This window comes from Notolepis coatsorum, assembly GCF_963971535.1.
Source record: "Notolepis coatsorum genome assembly, chromosome: 10".
NCBI lineage: Eukaryota > Metazoa > Chordata > Actinopteri > Aulopiformes > Paralepididae > Notolepis > Notolepis coatsorum.
The window spans coordinates 119,085,490-119,102,186 of record NC_140174.1 but is presented as its reverse complement, the minus strand read 5'-3'; positions in this window follow the sequence as shown (position 1 = coordinate 119,102,186).

Here is a 16,697-nt window from a genome sequence, read left to right as displayed (position 1 = left end):
GAACACATGGAACCTTCTTGCCTCATTGTTGATGTAGCCCAGAACTAGTGAATCTGTCCAAAAGAACTCTTCATCGATCTTCATCTGCAGTTCTCTTTTCAGCAACACACTCAGTCTGGTTGCGACCACTGCTGCTGAGAGCTCGAGTCGTGGGATGCTTGAGACCTTTGTGGGTGCGACCCTTGCTTTGGCCATCACAAGACTGGAGTGCACTGTGTCTTTGTCATTCTTGTACCTAAGGTAGGAACAAGCGCCATACCCCATGCTGCTGGCATCAGCAAAGTGATGCAGTTCTGTTCTGATGATGTTGCCGAAGTCATGTGGGTGGTAGCATCTAGGGATCGTAAATTCCTTTAATTTATATAGCCCGATCTTCTACTCCTCCCACCGTGGCTTTAAGTAATCTGGCAGTGGATCATCCCATCTTATGCCTCTGCGGCATAGTTCCTGGAGTATGCGTTTTCCGCTTAGGATGAATGGGGCAACAAACCCAAGTGGGTCATAAAGAGAGGCGATGATTGAGAGGATTCCTCGACGGGTTGAAGGCTGGTCTTTCATGTTGACATTGAAGCTGAAGGTGTCATTTTCTATAGACCACTGAAGGCCAAGTGCATGCTCAGTTGGGGTTGCTTCCAGTTTAAGTTCGAGAGGGTCAGTGATTGTGGCTCTTTCTGAGGGTTTCACACAGTCGAGGACGTCTTTATGGTACAACTTTTGTGCCTCAATGATTCGTTTCTTGGCTTCTTTGACTGATGAAACGCTGGCTAACCCATCATCAACGTAAAAATTCTTCTCAATGAAGGCTGAGGCTGATGGGTAGTCTTCTCTGTGCTGATGTGCCATGTACCTTAGGCCGAAGTTGGCACATCCAGGAGACGAAGCAGCTCCAAAGAGGTGAACTGCCATCCTGTATTCCTGTGGTTCTGTTTCCAAATCGCCTTCCTTCCACCACAGGAACTTGAGGTATTTTCGAGAGTCAGGGGTGACGAAGAACTGGTGGAACATTCTTTCCATGTCGCAGATTATGGCCACGTCTTCCTTTCTGAAGCGACATAGAACTCCTATTAGGGAGTTAATTAAGTCGGGACCAGTCAGTAGGCAGTCATTTAGGGAAACTGCACATCATTTAGCTGAGCAGTCAAACACGACCCTTAGCTTGCCAGGCTTTTTAGGGTGGTAAATGCCATGATGAGGAAGGTAACAAGCAGTCTCTCCATATGAAGTTGTATGGTCTAGTTCTGCGTCACCTTTCTCGATGATGTCTTTCATGAAAGTCTTATAGCGTTCGTGATACTCTTTATCTGTCTTTAGCTTCTTCTTTAGACACTGGAGGCGGACTGTAGCTAGTCTCTTGTTGTTTGGTAGGGATGGTGGGCTGCTACCCTTGAAAGGTAGAGGCATCTCGTAGTGTCCAACTTCTTTCTGTCTGATGTGGTCACTGAGAAATTGTATGAAGCGAACATCTTCTTGAGACATGTACTTGTCCTCGTAGTTCCTTTCAGAGAAGTCCGACTCAAGGGCTTTCAGGACATCTGTTGTAGCCGGGGCTGGTATTTATTTTACTGCGACTCTATGTACGAAGCTCTGGCTCCCTTGTCTGTCCAGATGAGGGTTAGGTAGGTGGTTCCTGCTTAGTGCGCTTGCTTGGGCTAGAGTACTGAAGGCCTCTTGGTTCACAGTTGCTCCAGGAGATGCTTGATGTTGGAATGTTGGATGTAGCAGAGCACTATCTTCAGGTTTTTGGTGACCAGTTTTTATTTCATGATCAGTGTTTTCTTCTTCGTTATCTTGATCACTTCCAGAACCGTATGCCCTCACTCGGGCTGCTGCTACCTTAACTTCATTTTCTGCTTGTAGCTGCTTGTTACGACCCCTGTGAGTCTAAGGGTAAAGGGCTGTAACATAACAGTTGGTTGACAGAAAAGATGGACCACGTTTGTAAACAACAATGATATTTATTGATAGATGCAAAGGAAGCACATGTAGCTCAAGGGTGAGCCCAGGCCAAAACAACAAACAAACACCACTATACTCCAAATAAACCCAATCTAATCTATGGTAAAAGAAATGACATTACCTAAACTACTCTTACCTAACCAAAACAGGAGAAAACAATATCCAAAGGAAATGGCAGCTCACCCCATCTGTGCTTCCTGAGAAAGAGAGAAAAACACATTAATGATACATAAAACAAAGGCAGAATATATACAAAAACAAACTATAACTAGCAATGCTCTCTCTGTGGCCATACAAGGCATACAAGGCAATTTCCACTAAGCACAAAGGCCAATAAACGAAATGCAATATTGTCAAAGTCAAGGTTACAAAATCACACTAGGCCTAGCCTCATGCCAGAGAGAGAGAGTGACTGAAGTGAGAAGCCATGTTTTAACAGGTGTGTGGTGATCCATGATTGGGTGGTGTTGATTGAGTGTTGGAGTCTGGAAAACCATCCACCAATCGGTGCTGTGCTGGGTAATGGAAGGGCAGGCCTGGCAGGGACCAATGGTGGAGGGAACAATGGCTGGAGGGATGAAAGAAAAATGGAGAACACACACACATGGAGACACACACTGGGGAATATATACATTGGGATGTAACACTGCTGTAGCTTCATCCTTTCCGTCTCCAGCCTACGTCGACTCTCCACCTTCATCTGCTCCATTTCCGTTAGCATGGCTGCCTCTTCCCCCTCTAGTTTGAGGAGACTTATTTGCAGAGCCTGTATTCCCTGGATGGCCTTCACCTCTTCCTCTTTAGCTGCGAGTTCAGCTTCCATCCTTCTGCTTGACGCTTTATTCAGTGCTATCCTCACTCTCCTTTTCATGTCGTTCATTACAATCTTATTCTTTAGTTTCTAATTGTTTACAAACAAGTTCCTGCGTGTCTGTCGTCAGCTGGATACAGGCATCCATTTTATTTGCTATCTCTGGAGTTGTGGCATGATTGCATAGAATTGACTCATACACACTATATACTAGGTCACAACTTGTTTGAATGTCTTGTTTTAATTTACCAATGGACAGAAGGTTCTCAGTTTTACTCTAATTCCCTTTGCCACCTTCTTCCAGGTGTGGTAAACCTTGTTAAATACTTTCTCATTTTTCATATTTTCCACCTCACGATTCTCCTTTCCTTTCTCTGTTAGAGTTCTTTTGTGAGCACCTGTCCTGTTCTGTTCCATTTCTAAGAGGTTGCCAGCATCGTCTGCTTGGACTGACATTGTGTTTGATCACACAAATCTAAAATGTCAATAAATAGCTGGCATCAAGAGTTCCACTTGTTGGGATGGATACCAGACAGCACAGGGTTAATTAAATATACAGGAGTTGCCACACATCCGTGGAATTGCTGGGGTGGATACCAGATAGCACAGGGTTAATTAAATATACAGGAGTTGCCACACATCCGTGGAATTGCTGGGGTGGATACCAGACAGCATAGGGTTAATTAAATATACAGGAGTTGCCACACATCCGTGGAATTGCTGGGGTGGATACCAGACAGCATAGGGTTAATTAAATATACAGGAGTTGCCACACGTCCGTGGAATTGCTGGGGTGGATACCAGACAGCACAGGGTTAATTAATCCGTAGGTTTATTCTTCCTTCTCATCATACATGTATCCTCTTCAGAGTAAGGTCTTCAAAATACATTTATCCTCTTCAGAGTCTGGTTTTACTCACATTTGATCCTCTTCAGAGTCTGGTTTTACTCACATTTGATCCTCTTCAGAGTATGGGTTTACTCACATTTGATCCACTTCAGAGTATGGTTTTACTCACATTTGATCCTCTTCAGAGTATGGTTTTACTCACTGTTGGGGTTAAGTTTTCACTCACTGGTGGGTAAGTTTTCACTCACTGGTGGGTACGTTTTCACTGTAACTGCCCCCCGGCATGGTGTAGAAATAATGATGCGGTTATGTTTCGTACAGGTGCTTTTATTTAATTTTCTCTTTTCTTTGCATTTTAGCATTGCAGCACTGTAGCACTTTCTTTAGTAGTCTTCGTTGCACCGTGAAAACTAGAACAGTATAAAACACAAATACATAAACAGTTAGTTATATAGTTCACAAAACCACAACAAAAGCTCCTAGTGCATTTAAACAAACATTTTAACTCAGCCATAAAGGGTGATTGATTGATTGATTGATTGAAAACTTTATTAACAGATTGCAGAATGGGTACAGTACAGTACAGCTCAATACATACAATTGTTAAGGGGATGCAGACCAGAGAAAGACTTTCATCTTGTTTACATCAGGGTCCCCCATTTTCAATTCATCATAACATATATGACACACACGACATACAGATAGACAGTACTGCTACATCTATACATTTATGACATACCAGTTTGTTTTTGAGATGTTTGCAATTTAGTTTTTAGTGCCTTTGAGGTTCTTTGGTACCATGAGGTGCAAGCATAGTCATAGTACTCTTGAATGAGTGCTCCTGCCAGAGTCTTCAGGGTATTCTTGTTGAGATCTGGTACAAGAATCGAGTTCATTGGTTGACTTCTTTTATTACATTGGATGCCATTTTGTCACAGGAAAGATTAGCCTCTAAGATGGAAGGTAATTTCATCTTTCCTTGTGACAATATTGTCACCCATTGTAACTGAGAAGCCGTCAGTCTTGCTGAGTTTGTTATTTGAACCGAAGAGAATGGACTCTGTTTTGCTCATGTGTAATGATAGTTTGTTATCGGCGAGCCATATGCAGATTTAGCCTAGTTCCAAGCTGAGGGTTTTTTCAACCTGTAACTTGTTCCTGTCAGAGACCAGCAGGGCTGAGTCATCCTCAAACAGGAACAAGTTGCAGTCACAAGCTGACGACATGTCATTTGCATAAATTAGGAACAGTAGCGGTCCTAGTATGCTTCCTTGTGGAACACCACAGCTCACTGGGAGGGGGGGGGATGGGGTACCGTTTACCTCCACCATCTGTTCTCTCCCCTCCAGGTAGGATTGTATCCAGCTCACTGATAGACTATCAAAACCAATTGCTTTTAGCTTGTCAATCAGAATGGTGTGATTGACAGTGTCGAAGGCCTTTTGTAGGTCCAGCATGACCATGCCGCAGTGAACTCGTCTTCCGTGACAAAGGCATTTTTAGAGATACTAATTAGCGCATTACGTGTTCAGCAGCAGGTGCTGATGGAACACGTAACTTTTACAACACGCAAAACATATAGACATCTCCAGTAATAATAGTACACATTTTAGAGTTCAAACATACCTTATTCCGCTTTACCAAGGGGTATTCATTTCTTATTTTCCCGTAACTCCAGCATCATTAACACCACGGTAACTCCCCTACATGTATCTGACCATTCCTTCAAATCCTTCTCACTAACTCTCATGCTTAACCGAAAGGTCTTCACCCCAACTCAAACCGTCTCACTCAGACGCAACCTGCCCTCCCTATCCCCCTCCACGCTCTCCTCTGACATACTATCCGCTCTACCTTTGAGTGACACCTTCTCTGCTCTCTCCACAGAGATGGCAACCGCCACCCTCCTCTCAGCCCTTGCAACCTCCTTCGACAAGCTCTGTCCCCTCGTTGAGAAACCTGCCCGCCGTTCCCCACCCAGTCCATGGCTGACAGATCCAGTGAGAGAACAAAGACAGGTCCTGAGAGCAGTTGAGAGGAAGTATAGAAAGTCACGCCTCACTGCTGACATCGACACATATCACAACCTCTTGTTAACATTCTCCAAAACCATTACTAATGCCAAAGCTTCTTTCTTTCACCATAGGATCGAGGCCTCTGCCAAGAATCTTCGCAAACTGCATGCTACCATGTCCTCCCTCCTCACCCACCCCCCACCCCCCCCCCCCTCATCTTTCTCTGCCGAAGACTTCGCAATCTTCTTTGAGGAAAAAGTAGAGAACATCCGCAGCTCCTTCTCCCAACCCCCACCCATTCCAAATGCTGAATCGAGAACCTCATCCTTCACTCTGTCATCTTTCTCTCCCATTACAGAACCCGAGACTCTGACACTGGTAACGTCGAACCATGCCAGCTGGACCAGCTACCCTCCCCACTCCTCCAGACCATAGCACCAGATATCCTCCCATTCCTAACTGCAACCATCAACTCCTCACTCAACTCGGGGGTGGTCCCCTCCTCCCTAAAACAAGCCAGAGTCACGCCGCTCATAAAAAAACCAACCCTGAACCCTACCGTCATAGGCAACTACCGTCCTGTCTCTCTTCTCTCCTTCATTTCTAAAACACTTGAACGTGCTGTATCCAACCAACTTACTGCTTATCTCTTACAGAATGACCTCCTAGACCCTAATCAGTCTGGCTTCCGGACTGGCCACTCCACAGAAACGGCCCTCATTGCGGTCACAGAGGCTCTTCACTTAGCAAAAGCGAAAGGCCTCTCCTCTGTCCTGATTCTCCTAGATCTATCTGCAGCCTTCGACACAGTCAACCACCAGATCCTCCTCGCGGCCCTCGCAGGAATGGGAGTGGCTGGCTCTGCGCTGACATGGCTGACATCATACCTCAATGACCGCTCCTACCAAGTGTCATGGAGAGGGACCCTGTCGGCCACCCGCCCCCTGCGGACGGGTGTCCCCCAGGGCTCGGTTCTAGGACCCCTTCTCTTCTCCCTCTACACTAAATCACTGGGTAACATTATCACTTCTCATGGCTTCTCCTATCATTGTTATGCCGACGATACTCAACTCTTCCTCACCTTCCCTCCCTCAGATATCCACATCTCTGAGCGGATCTCGGCCTGTCTGTCCGACATCTCCGCCTGGATGACGACCAACCACCTCAAACTGAACCTAAGCTAAACAGAATTACTCCACTTGCCGGCCAAATCCTCCGCCCTGACCGACCTTTCCATCACAGTCGAGAATGCAGCTGTGACCGCGTCCCCGACCACCAAGAACCTTGGTGTTGTCCTCGACGACCAGTTGAACTTCTCTGCTCACATCGCAGCGACAACCAGAACCTGCAGATTCCTCCTGAGCAACGTCAGAAGGATCCGCCCCTTCCTGACAAAAGAAGCCACCCAACTCCTCGTCCAATCAACAGTCATCTCCCGCCTCGACTACTGCAACGCACTGCTTGCTGGCCTCCCGGCCACTGCCACTAAGCCTCTTCAACTCATTCAGAACGCAGCGGCCCGCCTGATCTCAAACCTACCGAAGTCGGCCCATGTCACCCCACTTCTTAGGGACCTGCACTGGCTCCCCATTGCTGCACGAATCCGCTTCAAGGCCCTCGACCTAGCATACTGTGCGGCAAAGGGAACCGCTCCCGCCTACCTCCGGTCAATGGTCTCTAACTACACACCCTTAATACCCCTACGCTCTGCATCTTCTGGCCGCCTCAGACCTACTCCTATCCAAGCTCCGGGAGGGTCATCAAAGAGAAGTTGCCTATTCTCAGTCCTTGCCCCACAATGGTGGAATGAACTACCCACCCCAGTTAGGACAGCCGAAACCCGTCCAATCTTTCGCCGTCGACTAAAGACGCACCTCTTCAACCATTATCTGAATAAATTTTTTTAAATTAAATAAAAAATATCTAACCCTAACTAACCTTACTGTCATGCACTTGTCCTAATAAACTAACCTACACTGTAGCACTCAACACTTTGATGAACATTGTTACTCAGCTGATAGAGTTGTGCCCTTCCTGATGACTTGTCGTACAGAACTTGTAAGTCGCTTTGGATAAAAGCGTCAGCTAAATGACTAAATGTAAATGTCAATGTTAAGTGAGGTTCTGATGGTACTCTAGATAGTTTGCTTGTCTGCTCTGATGTTTTTACTTGGTTACTTCCTGTATTAGTTACAGGTCTCGTGAGCAAACAGGAACTTGTGGCAACCTTTATACTATAGGAAAATGAGCTCTGCCTCGTTGTGGACACTAAAGGAAAATGCACAAGCTGCAATTAACACAGGGTTCTTAAATAGAAAGTTAACGTAAACATTATAAACTAATAAAGAAAATGTTGATCATCTAGACCAATGTAAATGAAAGCTTACTGATAATAAAGATGATAGGCATCATGACATTTACAGAGAGCAATGAGTAATACCACTGATTACTGTTGCTACCTCAGCTAACGTTACATAAGTTACATTACTACTGATTACCAGTGTTGGGCAAGTTACTTTTAAAAAGTAACTAGTTACAGTTACTAGTTACTTCTTCCAAAAAGTAACTAAATTACTTACTCAGTTACAAATTATAAAAGTAACTAGTTACTTCAGAAAGTAACTATTGCATTACTTTCATTATATATATATATTTTTTTACATAAACAACATACACAAATCTAAACTATTTTAATGTTGCTGTGGGACAAAGTGAGACTAGCCTCCAATAAAATGCCATGTATGTAGATATTATAATTACTATGTTTATAATGGATCATACAAATACAATAGATGTTTTGGAACTTTTGATATGTATTGCCCCTCAACAGGCCACAACTGGGCAACATTAAATTATGCACTATACCAAAAATAAATAACAAATATATACTGATTGATTGAACATTTTAATTAACAGATTGCAGAATGGGTACAGCAGTACGGCTCAATACACACAATTGTTAAGGGGATGCAGATCAAAGAAAGACTTTCGTCTTGTTTACATCAGGGTCCCCCATTTTCAATTCATGACATTTATGACATACACAACATACAGATATAAGAATCTAATCGAATCATTCTAAACCAGGGGTCTCAAACTCAATTTACCTGGGGGCCGCTGGAGGTATTCCACAAAAAAAGGGTTTAAAGTATTCAAAAAAAAAGTACAACTGATCCAATCTTCTCACAAACTCACTAAAACCTCACAAACACCAGCAACTGAGCATTCTCAGTGGTGTCAGTGGACTATGGAAATGCACTGTGCATTTTTTTTTATTCTATCACAAAGCTGTTTAATCAAATCATCAGCCAGTATTTCAGTTATTCTGGTTGTTGTGCTATCTGAGGAGGATTTGCTTTTGTTTGCCTTCAAACATGGTATCCATCACTTCAGTCATACATTATTTAATTATTTATGCATCAGAGAATGGCTTCTTGTGTTTAGCCAACACCCATGCCACTGAGTGAGGACTTTGTTGCTTTTTCTCGTTGTGACATAGATTTAACAATAATTCTGCTTGCAGCTTGATATGATTTCATTCCATTTATTTTTGTGGTTCTTAGCACTGAATTCTGAGGAAAGGCTGCATCAAAATAACTGTGTTTTGTTTCATAGTGGCGTTTAAAATTGCCACTCTTCACAAGAGCTACCGTTTCTTGGTGCTGGGAGGATGCACGCATATTTTTCAGTCCATGCACCTTTGAATTGCAGCGATTTTCACTGTTGACTTTTCTTTTACTTTCTTTGAACATGCCACATTTTTCTACTAACTGACTGCTGGCGAAACTAGGCTACTAGCTACATTTATCTCACAGGGATAAAACTGGGAATGAGGTTACTAGCTACAGTACCTGCAGATTAGACTACTACTGTAGATGCGCTGTCAACTCGCTCTGACTGGGACCCGCTGAAAGACAACACGCATTCCGTGAAGACCCGCCCTACTCTGCTCTGATTCGCAGACTGTGGGTGGGGGGGGGGGGACGCTGACGGGACACTGAATGTGATTGGACCAGAGTAGACAGACACAGACAGTGGAGCAGTGCTTGCAGAGGAGATGAGCGGAGAATTTGCCCACTAAACAAGGAAGAACATATTGCCTCTCAGCGCAGATATCTGTCTGATGAATGAAACAGGTTCATTCATAGTAACGCGCCGCATTTATTTGCAGTAACGGTAACGCCGTTATTGAGATTGGAAGAGTACTCGTTACTGAAAAAACTAACGCCGTTAGTAACGCCGTTATTTATAGCGCCGTTATTCCCATCACTGCTGATTACTGTTGCTACCTCAGCTAACGTTACATAAGTTACATACATTACCACTGATTACTGTTGCTACCTCAGCTAACGTTACATAAGTTACATACATTACCACTGATTACTGTTGCTACCTCAGCTAACGTTACATAAGTTACATACATTACCACTGATTACTGTTGCTACCTCAGCTAATGATACATACATTACCACTGATTACTGTTGCTACCTCAGCTAACGTTACATAAGTTACATACATTACCACTGATTACTGTTGCTACCTCAGCTAATGATACATACATTACCACTGATTACTGTTGCTACCTCAGCTAACGTTACATAAGTTACATACATTACCACTGATTACTGTTGCTACCTCAGCTAACGATACATACATTACCACTGATTACTGTTGCTACCTCAGCTAACGATACATACATTACTACTGGCAGTGTTGGGAAAGTTCACTTTCTACATGAACTAGTTCAGTTCACAGTTCACAAATTTTAAAATGAACTAGTTCAAAATTTTTAACTAAAGTTCATCGTTTAAAAAATGAACAAATGTATAGTTCTTTTTTCAATACGTTGCTGCGAGCTATTATTTTTCAAATGTATTGCCACAACCCATAATAGAACCACAGAATACTGGCATTTCCATAACGCTTTGCTGCGCGCCCATTCATCCACACTAGTAGCAGCTGCAGCTTTCATCTCTACAGTATATTTTCAAAAACATGAGGAAAAACGTGCTGCTTGAATGGTCTTTATTAAGTATAATAATCTAAATATACTTAAAGTACCAAAAGTGAAAGTAGTCATTGGGCAAATATAAACATGTGCCGACATAACTCTGTACTAACACAACACGAGGTAGGAACCAGGCTGAGGTATGAAACTAAGGTTGTACCTCAAAGTTCAATATTCAAAGTGCAAAACATTTACTGACTTTAACTAAAACTCTTTTAAATGCTCATATTGTACACCGACGCCGCATAGAGTCTGACTCTGAGCGAGTGCAGCGCCTTCTGAAAGTGCGAGTGCTGCTGCTCTACTACCAGACTCCCCGAAGCTCCGCCCAGAGCGGTTGCCAGATTGTGTGGTTTTCAGCATTATTTTAAAGCCTGTTTACGGTGTGTTTTAACTGGGTTTTTGGCTGAAAGGCATATGAAATATGGCGCACGTTTGAACGCCGTTATAATATAGTGCTGAGAATTAACGCACTTTTGAACGCCGTTATACAGCGCTGAGAATGAACGCGTTCTCAATTACGTTCATTTAGGGGGGAAAACATCTGTTCAGTTCCCGTTCGCCCAAAATACGAACGCATTCACGAACGATCGTTCATTGAACGCGTTCAGGTACATCACTGACTACTGGTTACTGTTGCTACCTCAGCTAACGTTACATAATGTTACATACATTGCTAGTGATTACTGTTGCTACCTCAGCTAACGTTACATGTTACATACATTCTTACTGATTACTCTCCTGATTAGATAAAGTGGGAACTGGATTCCAGAAAATGTATTTTGTGTTTACTGCAGAGCGGAGGGACTGGGAGACCCATGTTACTGACCACACACTCTATATCAGTGATGGCTGTCAGAATGTAGAGCTATTTAACACTTATTCTAACAAAAGAACGTACAGCACCTTTAATTCTTATTTTTTAACTAAATAAGTTACAGAACCTTTAACTCTTATTTTAACAAAATAACTTACAGAACCTTTAACTCTTTGAAAAGCGGAATATAGATCTGTTTTACTCCAATGTTTACAAACATTACAAAATAGTCACAAAATACAGGATTATGCTTTTGATACAATTAAAAACCTCATATTTACCTGTTAGTCTAGGATTAGTCCTTGTGTCAAGAGTTCAGTCAGTTGACCACTGTAGCACTCAAGTTCGACAATCTTACTGACCCTTAGCTGCCAGAGTTGTACCCTTCCTGTTGACTTGTAAATGGCTGCTTTTTTATATAGCGCTTTTATCCAAAGCGCTTTACAATTTGTTACTCACATTTTACCCATTCACTCACACATTCACACACCGACGGCGGAGGCAACCATGCAAGGTGCCAACCTGCTCATTCAGAGCAATTAGGGGTTAAGTGTCTTGCTCAAGGACACATCAACATGCTGCCCGGGAGGAGCGGGAATCGAACCAGGAACCTGCAGATTGCCAGACGACGACTGCTCTACCTCCCTACCTACCTACAGAACTTGTGAGTCGCTTTGAATAAAAGCATCAGCCAAATGACTAAATGTGAAACGTAAATGTAAATGACCACATTCACATGCTGCCCATTTTTCTCTAATGTTGCAATCAGGTTGGGTTCCCAAGGTGTGAACAGGGTGAAAAGGAACCCAACCTGAGCGTGACATAATGGCACAAAATGGCAGCCGTGGTAATAATGGTCAATCAACTCGACTAGAGAATGAAAACACGTCTCAATTCTTATTTCTCCCTGGGGCGGCGCTGGGAGGGACTTGTTTATACTCTTGGATCACTGATCGGTCCTTTAAACCGCTGGAATAAACACTATGGGGGCGATAATAATGGAAAACTTAAACCGTGCTCTCAGTGTTTCTGACAGGTTGGTGATGTTCCACTGGTTACGTTTGCCGTACGGATGTAATGTGAGACACATGAGATAGCTGCTCCCTAACTGGCCCCGCCGGCAGGCCCAAGGCCCGAGGCACCGAGATCAGAGAGACCGGCCCGCGCGGTGATCACTGCGGCCCGCGTGAGACAGGACCGGGACCAGGACCGTGAACCCGATACCCACCGAAGATCTCCACATCTAACTCTCAACCCAAACGACTCGTGACACGAGAGCAAAACCCATTACGGATTATCATTTATTACGTATCTTCGTTTTTTTTTCTTTTTGCAAAGCACAGTGTCGGTGTGTGAATGTGTGAGTGAATGGGTAAAATGTGAGTAACAAAATTGTAAAGCGCTTTGGATAAAAGCTTCTATATAAAAAATGAGCCATTTACCAAATTACTGAGGGTGGGATAGAGGTTTTGGGGGTCGTTTCTAAAAACTAGAGGTGGGCATAGATACATTTTTTTTAATCTAGATTAATCTATTTTAAAATGGCTAAAAAAAAATTAAAAAAAAATGCCGAAGGCATTCAAAATATGTGTGTTCTACCCAAATAATGACCAGAAGTAAGTCCTTACTTTTTCTTTCCTCCTTATGTTTCTCAGGCCAGGTGGCCCATTACACCATGAGCCCATCTCCCGTTTCCAAAATGCATTACAGACTGTTTGAAAAAGCTGTTTTGCTATGATAATTGGTAATGAAATATCAAAATAATGTTCAATAAGATGTACTTGTGTTTAATAAGTTGTTTTATTCAGAAGTTAACACAAATAAATAATATTACCAGTACAGTACAGTATCTAGCACACTCTCAGGAGCAAAACAGAAAGAAGCATTTCAAACTTGAACTATGTGACATGGCTTGACTCAATCAGTCCAATCTCTATGTCTCCTTCTTCCACCAGTCACTCAGGCAGACCAGCTTGTTTTATGTAGCGATGTCTACTTATAGTGCCTATAATATTTTTCCCGTTGGGTGCCAGACAGGGCCAAACCCTGCCAATGCAAATCAACTGCTCCAGTGGAGTTGCTCAGTGGCCAATGGTGTCAACTGTGGTTGTACTGGGCAGCTCCCAGGTGTGAATGGAACTGTGTGAATGTGAAGCAGGGCGTTCCTGAAAAAGAGCATCTGTGCTCAGCGAACCTACCCTGGGTAAATAAAGGTAAAAAAAAAAATGTAAAAAAAAAAAGAATTTTGATTAACTGCGTCAATTATATTATCGCGCGATACTAGTATCGCGTTAACGCAGCACGTTAACGCCGTTAACGGCCCAGCTCTACTAAAAATGCAAGCGCGGATATATCTCGAGCGGTGTCGCTTGGTGAAAAGAGTACTACGTAGAGGATTTTTGGCACGAAGACACTTGACTTTGAACGAAGCCAGCGGTGAGTTGATACATCGCCGTGGAAACGAGGATGGAAAGATCGTCATTGCGTCCTAAATGCCCCCAACGAGACGTGTCTCGGGGACCCGAGATGATTCCCAGACGGCAGGGCTTCTGCTTCTCACAACCCGGTTTCTGTCCTGCGAAAGCGCAAGCATTTGCTTTGGATTTCACTCTATAATTTTATTACAGACATGAATGTAACCACCATTTCACTGGGAGTAAAAAAAAACAGCCACAAAAACAATGACAAATTTTTTTTTTTAAAATTACTCTTAAACTCACTTCAGCCTGGTGTATTTGTCTGCAGCCACTCTCACTACTCCGGGTGCAAGATCCAAGTCGTCCGAGGGACAACACACTTTTCCGTCTTCCCCGCTCATGCGTGTGACAAAAAGAGACAAGTTCTCTGTCAGTATTTCTTTTAGTGCTGTCAATCGATTAAAATATTTTATCTGATTAATCGCATGATTGTCCATAGTTAACTAGCAATTAATCGCAAATGAATCGCATTTATTTTTCTTTTCTAAATCTACCTTAAACGGATATTTTTCAAGTTTTAATACTCATCAACATCAACATGAGAGTCAACAAATGCTTGCTTTATGCAGCCATTTAACACAAAAGGATGACCCTCATGCATTGCAAATTTGCATCAAATTCAAAACAGAGTGATGCACAAAATAACTTAAAATAAAATAATAATTTAAAACAATGAATAAAGTGTGCATGAAATAATAGGGGAAAGAAAACGTTAGGAACTTGTTACATTCACCAACATAAGGGCTGAGGACTCACCCCCCCCCCCTCTCTCTCTCTCTCTTGCCCCTTCCTCATCTCTCTCACCCCCCCTCTCTCTCTATCTCTCTCTATCTCTCACACACACACACACACACACACACACACACACACACACACACACACACACACACACACACACACACACACACACACACTGAGTCATAAACAAACATAGTATCAATGAGAGCATCAATAATACACCTGAGTGAAGTCTAGTAAAAAAAAATATAAAAAATTTTTAAAGATTTTTTTAATGTTAATCGTGCGTTAATTTTTTTTTGGCGTTAACAGAATTGTGTGTTAACTCGTTAATGACACGTTAACTTTGACAGCCTTTTATTTCATTTTTCTGGAAGATGGAATGTGTTTCCAGTCCGGTCCAGTGTTTTGCCCCCTATTCCATTTATATAATTTTTTTTATATATTTAAAAAGAAATTATGACTCCGGGGAATGTTTGCCAACCATGCTTGGTCTCTTTCAGCAACGCCCTGCTTTCACACAGTTCCACACATTCACACCTGGTGAGCAGCCCAGTATAGACCACTGCACTTCCGTGTTACATTGAGCTCATGGGAGAGACAGCGGGGGGAGAAAATGAATGAATGTGGATGAGAGCCTTGACATTAAGTGGTTGTAGCTACGGCTGTGGGGGCGCTGGAGACATGATCCAATAGACTTTTATACGCATGAGTTCCCTGAACACAGAGAGATCAGTCCCAAGTTGATCGGCACTTTCTCGGCCGAGCTATAGTTGCTTTTTCGCACCTACTCCAGAACTACGCATGCGCAGATTGATGAACCCAGACTCCGCTTCCCAGTACAACCACAGTCTGACACTGTTGACCACTAGGAGCTGCCCAGTACAACCACAGTCTGACACTGTTGACCACTAGGAGCTGTCCGGTACAACCACAGTCTGACACTGTTGACCACTAGGAGCTGCCCAGTACAACCAGTCTGACACTGTTGACCACTAGGAGCTGCCCAGTACAACCACAGTCTGACACTGTTGACCACTAGGAGCTGCCCAGTATAACCACAGTCTGACACTGTTGACCACTAGGAGCTGCCCAGTACAACCAGTCTGACACTGTTGACCACTAGGAGCTGTCTGGTACAACCACAGTCTGACACTGTTGACCACTAGGAGCTGTCCGGTACAACCACAGTCTGACACTGTTGACCACTAGGATCTGCCCAGTACAACCACAGTCTGACACTGTTGACCACTAGGAGCTGTCTAGTACAACCACAGTCTGACACTGTTGACCACTAGTAGCTGTCCGGTACAACCACAGTCTGACACTGTTGACAACTAGGAGCTGCCCAGTACAACCACAGTCTGACACTGTTGACCACTAGGAGCTGCCCAGTACAACCACAGTCTGACACTGTTGACCACTAGGAGCTGCCCAGTACAACCACAGTCTGCCACTGTTGACCACTAGGAGCTGTCCAGTACAACCACAGTCTGACACTGTTGACCACTAGGAGCTGCCCAGTACAACCACAGTCTGACACTGTTGACCACTGTGGTGCTTCATTGGAGTTTGTGGGTTTAATGCCTTGCTAAAGGTCTGTGATTGAACCAGACTTTTATTGTTCACGTGACAGAAACTTCTTTTTTTTCACAATGTTTCATTAAAAGAAAATACACCAGCCATATTTATCTTTTTTATTATTTATTCGTATTCTTTATTTATCTTCCGCTAAGTGGTCGCTAGTTTTCCAGGGGTCCGCACAAAAACAACCACAACAAAAACAAACGATAATCAGAATCACACTGTATCAATAAAAGAGAAAAGGCAAAACAGGCCAAATATAAAGCTCATGAAATAAGTGAAATAAACTCCACATATGAAACAATAAACAACGATGGCCCGCGATGAAATCAAGATAGCCACAAGTACACAACAAGGAAAGAAAGAAAAGGAACAATCAAAGGTTCGGAAACAACAACCAGAACCACAAGGACATCTATATGGGAGTCATCAATTTTTGTT